Raw genomic sequence first — 9,310 nt, 5'->3', positions numbered from 1 at the left:
ATCCCCTGCTGAGAAGCCCTGGCCCAACCAGGGATCAGCCCCTTCCTCAGTGTCACCCCTAGCCCTACAAGCCCACTCATGCCCTTGACCACCCTGCAAATGGCTCCCCAAATCACAAGCCTCACCCGTGTGATACTATGTCCCTCGGCTTTTCTCAGAGCTTCGATTACCAGCTTACAAGTCTTGCATCTAAGAGCTAGCCGGTCACCCTGTCAGGAAACAATGCTTCCTGAGATGGTGTCTCAGACACCCCAACAGCCCTTGGCAGGGACCCAGGAGGAGCTCTCTGGTGTCTCCTAGGCCAGCAGGATCATCGAGGATCTTTCTGTGCTTTCAGGCCTGAAGCAGGCTGGCTGGTCCCTGCCCACCTTCCTGCTAGTCTTGGTGGGGCTGACACATCCCAGACCCTTCCCCACACCCACAGCACCTCACCCAGAGCAGCCCCTGACCCTGTTCTCTACTCTGGTCAGAACCCAGGGGACCCTCCTGGGGAGAGCTCAACCAGACCCAGGTAGCCCCCCGACCTCTGCCACGGGCACAATGGTGCACAAAACCAGCATCTTCAGCCCACAGCCCTGCCTCCCCACCCCTCTGCCCAGCGAGATGTGCAGCCCTGCCTGCTGCTCCCGGGGAGGAGACAATGTGTGAGGGGGTGGTTATGGGAAGTGAGCAGGGAACCAGCCACCAACCTGGGGGGACTCCAGGACCAAGCTCTCTAAGAACTGCTTTTCCTGACCCAAGTCAGCGGTCATCAAGTCATTGTCCTCAGGGTTCAAACCAGAAAAGGTCAGCCCTGGGGAAGAAACACCATCAGCACCCCTTCACAAGTGGAAGGAGACAGATCTCCTGGCTGGTGGGAGCCCAGGAGGTAGCTAGAAAACAGGCCAGGAGCAGGGATCTGTGAGGAATCCAGGAGGCCTGTCCTTGCGCTCTGCCCTGGAGCTGCTCTGACCCAGTCTCTGTGCAACAGACATGCTCTCAATTCTTTCTGGAAAACAGGAGAAGATTATCTGCCCCCCACCCCCGCCCCCCACCAACATCATCCATGAAGCTCTTTTCTGTCTTTGTCTCTGTTTTTCTGTTTTCTCTCTCCTCTCTCTCTCTGTCACACACACACACAAACACACACACACACACAGATTTGGAGCTGCTCTAAGAGAACACTACCCTCATCTCCTTTCAGAGGTTGTTCTTTCTCTCTTCCTTCCCCCAGGAGTTCAAATCTGGTGGCCCAGCCCAACCCAGTCTCCAGACTGTCCCTACCCTCTGCTAAGAAGTAGCTCCAGGATGTGCATGGGGGAATGTCCTTACCCGGGGTGGCCAGGAGCACTGAGGCAAGGAGCAGGAGGGCCCAGGAGGTCATGGTGGGGCAGCTGCTGAAGCACTCTTCACACCCCGCTTTATGTGGCTGGCCGCCTCGCAATCTGACCTTGCCGGGTCCTGCTCCTCTTGTAGGGCACCTCCCCGTGTCACTGGCTTTACCACAAACACAGACACCAGTTTGTGGAGAAGTGGGGGGAGGAGTGCTTCCTCAGAGACTCCACGCTATCTTCCACCTCCCCCGCCACTCACACACACACACCCACACACTGTTAGAGCTTTCCCAGTGAGTGAGGGGTGCTGGAGGGCAGCAGCTACCATGATGCCCCCCACCCCCTGCCCTCAGATGAGGTAATGAACAGAGCAATCCCTGCACCTGAAGGCTCAGGTAGGGCCCTTGGCCCTGGAGCTCCCACCCCTTCCCCGTTCCCTCCCCTCCTCTCCCAAGGGTCTATGTTGGTGTCCCTCCACCAGCCACCTCCTGTATCCCTGCTCTCCCCCAACCATCTCAGCCAATGGAGCACCACCAGATTCCTCCAGATTTAGAGACAGGTCCCTCAGTGTAGATGCAGACAGCTCCTCCCAGCCCTGCTCTCATGCTTGGTGATCCCCGGGCATGGACACCACAGACACCTGGTCCCCAGCCCCTCACCAGCCTCCTGGCCACCATCACGGAGGCAGGCTTTTCCCTCAGAGCCAGGTCCAGCCCAGCCGTCCCTCACCTGGTCCATAGGGAGAAACAACAGCCCGTGCAAAGGAAGTGAGCCCCAGACAGGGATCTAGACCCAGCGCCCCGGGTCTGACCTCTCATCTGTGCCATGAAAGTCACTGGCCTCATCTGCAATGAAAATACAAGCTGCGCAGGTCACATCCACTATCAGATAGAAAATAAGTCATTGTTTAGTCTAAGTGTGTCCCAAAGATTGCATGGAATACACTCACACTGAAATGTGTTTGCTGTTTACCTGACACTCACATTACACTGGGCATCCCACCTTTTGTCTGGCAACCTTCCCCCACCTCCTTCGCAGCTCAGAGGAGGAAACTGGGTGCGGAGAGCAGGGGCCCTGACCTCAGCCTCGGGGCCGCCTGGGGTCCTGCTTGGACTAGAACCTTCCCCCACCTCCAGCTGCTGAGACGGCAGAGGCACACAGCCAGGACGAGCAGGTCAGCTACTCCCTCTCAATCCTTCCTCAGCACCTCCCAGCCCCCCGTCCCCCTTCAGTATCTGCTGGGACCCCTCCACACCTTCCACCTGCCCGGGAATCCCATCATGGGCTAGTGCTGAGCCTCAGCCTGGCCTTTTTCTCTGAAATACTCTACTTCCTGAGCCCATTCAGAGCCCTGCTCTCCGCTCAGCTTCTGCCTAGAAGGAAAGAGGGTGGAGTCCAGGCAAGCAGGCCTCCGACAAGCTGGGGGCACCGTGAGCTACATACTCCACCTCCTGGAGCCTCATTTCCCTTACCTGTGAAATGGGTGTAGTGTCACCTGTTCACAGGGCCCCAGTGGTGTGTGTGTGTGTGTGTACACGTGTGAGGAAGCTTCACAGCCTGCGATGTGCCAAGCAGAAGTAATCTGGTATCCTGGGTCAGCATTCCCCAACATGACTTCTATAAGGGTTACTGCTGTGGGAGGTGAGCGGGTGCTGTGCAGGGGGAGTGGGGATGGGGCTCCTGTCATCAAGAGTAAATGACAGATACACTTTAACACAGTAGTGGGTGTTGCCTTGTTATTAGATTCAGAAATAAAAGAAGGGACATTTTGACCTTACAGAGAGGAGAATGGGTATACTATGAACAGTTATATGTTATTAAATTGGACCACATCCCTGTCGAGATACAAACTATCGAAACAGACTGAAAAGAATGGGAAGAGTGAATAGATGTATAATAAGTAAAGACATGGAATTAGTCACGCAAACACCACCCACAAACAAACATCCAGGTCAGATATCTTTACAGATGAATTCTACCAAGCATTAGAAGAATTAGTATGAATTCTTCCCAAACTCTTCCAAAAAATAGAAAAGGATGCCCTGATGCCAAAACCAGAAAAAGGCAACACAGGAAAAGTACAGACCAATATCTCCCCTGAATATGGATGCCATAACCCTCTTCAAAATCCTGGCAAGCTGAATCCAGTAACATATAAAAAGAATTCTGTACCAGAGCAACCAGAATTTATTCAGGAATGCAAAGTGATTTAACACCCCAAAATCATTTATGTAATTCACTGTACCAACAGAACCCAAATAAAAGCCGCATGATCCTGGGGTGCTTGGGTGGCTCAGCTGGTTAAGCATCCGACTTGGGCCTAGGTCATGATCTCGTGGTTCCTGAGTTCGAGCTTCTCATGGGCCTTTCTGCTGTCAGCACAGAGCCCCCTTCGGATCTTCTGTCTCCTACTCTCTGCCCTTCCCCCACTCACGTGCTCATGTGCTGGCATGTGCACGCACGTGCTCGCTCTCTCTCTCTCTCTCTCTCTCAAAAAATAAATAAGCTTAAAAACAAACCACATGATCCTCTCGATGGACACAGAAACACCATTTGAAAAAACTCAACATCTCTTCTTGTTAAAGCACTCACTAACAATAGAAGGGAAAGTCTGCAAGCTGATAGGTGGCATCTATGAAATTCCCCGAGCTGACATCAGACTCCTGAAGAAAGACTAAATACCTTCCCCCAAAGACCAGGAACAAGACAGGATGTCTGCTCTCCAGACATCTATTCGGTATTGTACTGACGATTCTAGCCAGGAGAACTAAGCAAAAAAATGAAAAAAAGAAAAAAAAACCCACTTTGATTAGCAGGGAAGACGTACAGCTCTCTATTTACAGATAACATCTCCTCCACACAGAAAATACTTAAAAATCCCCAAAATGAATTAAACTGAGATGTGTTTAGGTGCCATAGACCTGCATTTTCCAGTGATTCAGACTGTCCAACGGTAGATTTACTAGATGAAAATTACTCCGTGGCTGGAGTGAGGCCTCTAACTGTATTTTATGTGAGTTGATTAATCTGATTTGGAGGTTGTTTGTGTAATTATTGTAAAATCCCTGAAAAGAGCATGCTAACAGGCTGCCCTTAAAAATCCTCATAACCTTTGTACTCGTGTGACTAACCAAATATGTGGACCACTTTTGAGAAACTGCCGTTCTGCTCACCAATTTCTGCAAGACCCTATGAAGAACGTGCTCATAAAAGGGAATTTAAATGTCTTCAAACAGTGGTGCTGGGAAAACTGGACAGCCCCATGAAGAAGAATGAAGGTAGATCCTGATGTTCCACCATATGCAAAAGAGTCACTAGAAAAGGATCAAACACCTAACATGTAAGACCCAAAACTATAAAATCGCTAGAAAAAACATAAGGGGAACGCTGCATGACTTCCGACTTGGTGGTGAATTCTCAGATATGACGCCAAGAAATGCAACAATATGGACAAATAGCATTGCATCAAGCTTAAAACCTTTGTGCATCAAATAGCACAGTTGACAAAGTAAAAGGGCAATTTATGGAATACATAAAAATGTTTGCAAATCATTAATAATGGAGTAATACCCAGAAAGTACAAAGAAATGTTAACATTCAACAAATAAACAGCAAATAATTTAAAAAAGGCAAAAGAGGGGCCCCTGGTGGCTCGGTCGGTTAAGCGTCCAACTTCAGCTTAGATCATGACCTCACGGTTTGTGGGTTTGAGCCCCACGTTGGGGGGGTTGCTATGCAGACGCTGGACCTGCTTCAGATTCTACGTCTTCCTCTCTTTCTGTCTCTCCCCTGCTCACACTCTGTCTCTCAAAAATAAATAAACATTATAAAAAATGAGCTCAAAAGACTTTGAACAGGCACTCTCCCTACAAAATATAGAAATGGCTAACAAGCATATGAAAAGATGCTCCCCACATCAATAATCGTCAGGGAAATGCAAGGCAAAGCCACAAGGAGATAGCACCCCACCCATGAAGATGACCCTTATCAAAAAAAAGGAAAATATCAGGTGTTGGTAAAGATGTGGAGAAAGTGTGCACTGTTGTAAAACTGTAAGACCGTTACCCAAAGCAATGTGGTGGTTCCTCAAATATATATAAATACACACACACACACACACACACACACACACACGTTATTTCACCTTAAAACAAAAACTCATGTCGATTGCCACACCAAAGATGAACTTTGGGGACATCACGCTAAGTGAAATAAGGCAATTACAAAAAGACAAATATCTGATTCCATTTGTACAAAGTGTCTAAAGTAGTCAAATTAAAGGAAATATAAAATAGAAATATGTGGACCACTTTTGAGAAACTGTAGTTTTCTCAGGCTTTAAGACGGGGGCGAAGGCAAGTTGTGCCTTCACAATAAGTCTGGAGTTCTAGTTTTGTAAGATGAAAAAGATCTGGATGTCTGTGTCACAACAATGTGAATATACTCAACACTGCTGCGTGTACGTTTCCACATTGCTAAGATGGTAAATTCTGTTGAGTTTCTCACAGCAATGAAAAAATAGCGTTCCTGATAGAAGGAGGTGGCTCACGTTGCACACAAATGCTTCGCCTTGAGATAACCACCAACGTCCCTGTGCATTAGAACTTCCTTCTGCATCCTTCCCACCTCATCACACAGGAGGCCATAGGACAGGCTCTCAGGCAATGCCAGTTAATAAAATGAATAATTGTTGCTTCTTCTACAAACAGAGGGGAGTTAGGGTGCTAGGTAAATTTAATGTGGTATTACTAGTCATTTGTAGATTGGCAGGTGCTTGAGGTAAGTGTCTTTATTTCGTTTGTTTCCTATTCTGACACCAGGGTGTGACACACAGTAGGGACTTGTCCCGAGCTCCGAGAGAAGCCACTGGAAGGTGAGGAGATGTGGTTGCGGTTTGGAAAGAGCCTGGGGCTGCCCTGTCCAGAAGGGATGGGGGAGCCAAGGCAGAAGGAAGTCTGAAGACCAGCCAGAGACAGATGCAGAGCCTGGCCAGGGCAAAGGGGTCTGCACCAGGATGGGGCAATTCCAACTTCCCAGGAGGGAGTCATTTGCTCTAGTTTGGGTCAGGGGTCGACGTGGCCTGGAGGGAGGGATGTCACATGACACAGGCTTGCTGTCCTGGGCTTTTGGGTGGGTGACAGGGGAAATGGTAGAGAACTGAGAAGGGCCTGGCGGTGAGCAGGTACCCCCAGTGGAGTCTGGATTATGAAGCCAGTGCACTCACGCTACCTCCTGACAGGCTACAGGAGCTGACTTGGCCTCTGTCCTTTACTAGCTTTTATCCCTAAGGGTGAGGCCACCTTCCCAAAGCTCCCACCTTTGGGAGTCTGTGCTGACGCTCCATGTGCCCTGGACCCCTCCTCTCCCTTCACAAGGCCTTCCCTGGGGCTGTACCTCACATCTGTCCAGCACCATGGGCCTCTCCCCTCTCCTGGGACCATTTCCCCTGCATGTAAACACCTTAATCGCAGACCCCACCTCTAATTTCACATGGCCTCCAGCTCGGCCCCATTTCTCTTCGATTCTTTACTGCTAGTCCCTTAATAAAGCTGCCCGTACCTGCTAAGGTCGCACATATCAAATCAATATGTGTTTTGTGGGAATAAATTTTGCAACTATGTCTATATGTATTAATTGGCATCTAGAATAAGGTAACATGTCTCCATTTCCCTTATTTGATTATTAATGTCTTATTTATATCTCTATGAATTCATTAATCCTCATTTAATCCATGGGTTATAATCCCATATGTTCCTTATGTGTTTTAACACTCAAATGGCTTCAGATTTCACACTGGGAGTCCTGGAACTGCTTTTTGGATTGAGCCCTGCCTGATGCACCTTTGCGTCTAGTGATGTTGGTATCCCTGTCCCTCTCCCAGCAATGATCTCCCAGATTTTCATGTCCACTTTCACACGAGTGACTGGTTGGCCAGGGGTGTGCCCTGACTCAGCTCACGCTAATCTGTGTGTCCCATGCCCTCGGAACATAGTGGTGGGTTCCAGATGACACCTGCCCTATTCGAGCCAATGAGAACACAGGAGACATCTGATGGGGCTTCTAGGAAAGAAGTTTCCATTCTCTTCCAAGGGCAGAGAGGCTACCAAAGAACTGTCTTCCCCTCTTGATGACATACTGGGGAATGTAAAGTTTGGACCAATGTGGCCATGGCTGCTGCCAGAAGGAAGCTGGCTGAGATCAGTCTCACTATACAGCTGTGAAAAGACCTGAGAGAATGGCAGGACTGGACCTCTGGGGACACCACTCATTTCTGGACCATTCTGTGCCTGAAGCTATCTCTACACTGTTTAATTACTTGAGCCAATAAATTGACTTTTTTATTTGAACCAGAAAGAGCTAAGATTTCTGTAGCTTACACAGAATAAATCCTAAATAATATATCTCCCAAAACAAAAAGACAGCTCCCTGCAGAGAGAAGCAAAGGGTGGGTTTCTGTGCCCTATGACCAGAACACTCTTACCTACAACCCTGCTACTCTTCCTCATGGTCTGAGAGCATCTGGGGGTACATCCACTGTGTACCCCAGGCTCTCAGAGGAGTGTGTGTCTCTCTAGTGACTGTTCATAAGTATTTCATGACCATATATGTAAGGGCTGCTAACGTTGACCAGTTCGTCATGAAATCCCTAGCGTCTAGAATAGTGTGGGACAAACAATACCCATTGATTGAACGAACCCATGAGTCACCCAAGCATGCCTCCGAGCCCCTCCCCTCAAGTCCACCAAAGGAAAAGAAGCTGTGGCTAAAAGTTTGCATGGCATTTATTCTCTTGCAGGGGAAGGCAATGAGAAGTTAGCTGAGACACACTGGAGGGCCGGCTCTGGATTTGGGAGGGCAGAAGCAGGTGGTGGTTGTGGGAGACTCTGTGCTTCTCCCCAGAGTGGCGTCAGAGACCCCAGAGGCTCCGAGACCTGGAGTGGAGACAAGAGCAGACAAGTGGGCAGGGGTGTGTGTTGTCCGGGGGATATGGGGACTAGAGCCACCTGTCCCTACTGAGCACACCTGGAGTCACATCCTGGAACCCAGTCAGGGGTTTGTGTGGGTTGTGGGGCTTCAGAGATGAAAACCGCAGACTCTAATCGCAGGAAATGGTGAGGACCTCAAAGTATGAGGTGACCCCCGATCTGCCGGCATCAAGTCCCACAGCCTCGGTCAGGGCTACACGAGCTGCCAGAGCCAATCAGGGGCCCTTCCCGGCCCATGTGCTGCAGCCGTGGCCTGATCTGCGGGCACAGCTGAGCAGCCCTGGAGGGAGAGACTGAGAGCCCTCCCTGCCAGCGGGGTTCCTGAGCTCAGCTCTCAGGTCCCTAGTGTCCTGGGCAAAGATGTGACCTGTCTCTCTGATGCCCAGGGATCCCATACTAGGCCGGGGGATGGGAGTTCAATCAGGGCTCTGATGTCTTTGAATATCCCAGTCTGAGGCAGCTTGCTTGGTCTTAACCTCTTTACACGTAATCATTTCATTCGATCCTTGTTGAAAATCAGAAATACGGATGCCTATCCCTTCACAAGGAAGGAAACTCAAGCTCACAGAGGTTGAGCTACTTGCTCAAGTACACAGCTGACCGGAGATGGGGACCTGATGGCACCCCAGGATGGCCTGGAGTATTTCTCAACCGGTTCCAGCTGCAGCCCACCTACCCATCTTCTCCCCACTTTCCACACAGTGGTGGGGGTAACATGTCACTGCAGGGAAGCTTGGTGGGATGTGTATCACAGCTGGATTTCTGTGGGTCGAAACCGTATTGTACATATGTGGGGACATGATGTGAGCCCTCCAGGAATGAGTCCCTGCTGTCACCTCTGCACTCACCTTTTTCAGATTTGCACATCCTGAGTTTCACACAGATTTCCTCAGGGCTTTTCCCATTCATGATACCCTGGGTGATCTTATCAAGAAATTTATTGATTATTTCCTTGCAAATACCATCCAGTGGAAATAGCTCCCTGCACACCAGGGACGCAGCCTGTTTGAT

At 49.7% G+C, this 9,310-nt stretch overlaps 1 long non-coding RNA gene across 2 annotated transcripts; it reads right to left on the bottom strand.

Annotated features, from left to right (window-relative positions):
* Positions 1-136: 136 nt before the first annotated feature.
* Positions 137-9,179, bottom strand: LOC122237370. 2 transcript variants are annotated; one of them, XR_006215851.1, is made up of 5 exons: positions 9,148-9,179; positions 2,043-2,158; positions 1,312-1,476; positions 690-988; positions 137-209 (listed from the first exon to the last, which is right to left on the bottom strand). It is a non-coding gene; the product is annotated as an uncharacterized LOC122237370 (long non-coding RNA). The 2 variants fall into 2 exon arrangements; XR_006215852.1 differs by having other exon boundaries at positions 690-793.
* Positions 9,180-9,310: the final 131 nt, after the last annotated feature.

This window comes from Panthera tigris, chromosome A3 (assembly GCF_018350195.1).
Source record: "Panthera tigris isolate Pti1 chromosome A3, P.tigris_Pti1_mat1.1, whole genome shotgun sequence".
NCBI lineage: Eukaryota > Metazoa > Chordata > Mammalia > Carnivora > Felidae > Panthera > Panthera tigris.
This window is presented reverse-complemented; position numbering and strand designations above follow the sequence as displayed.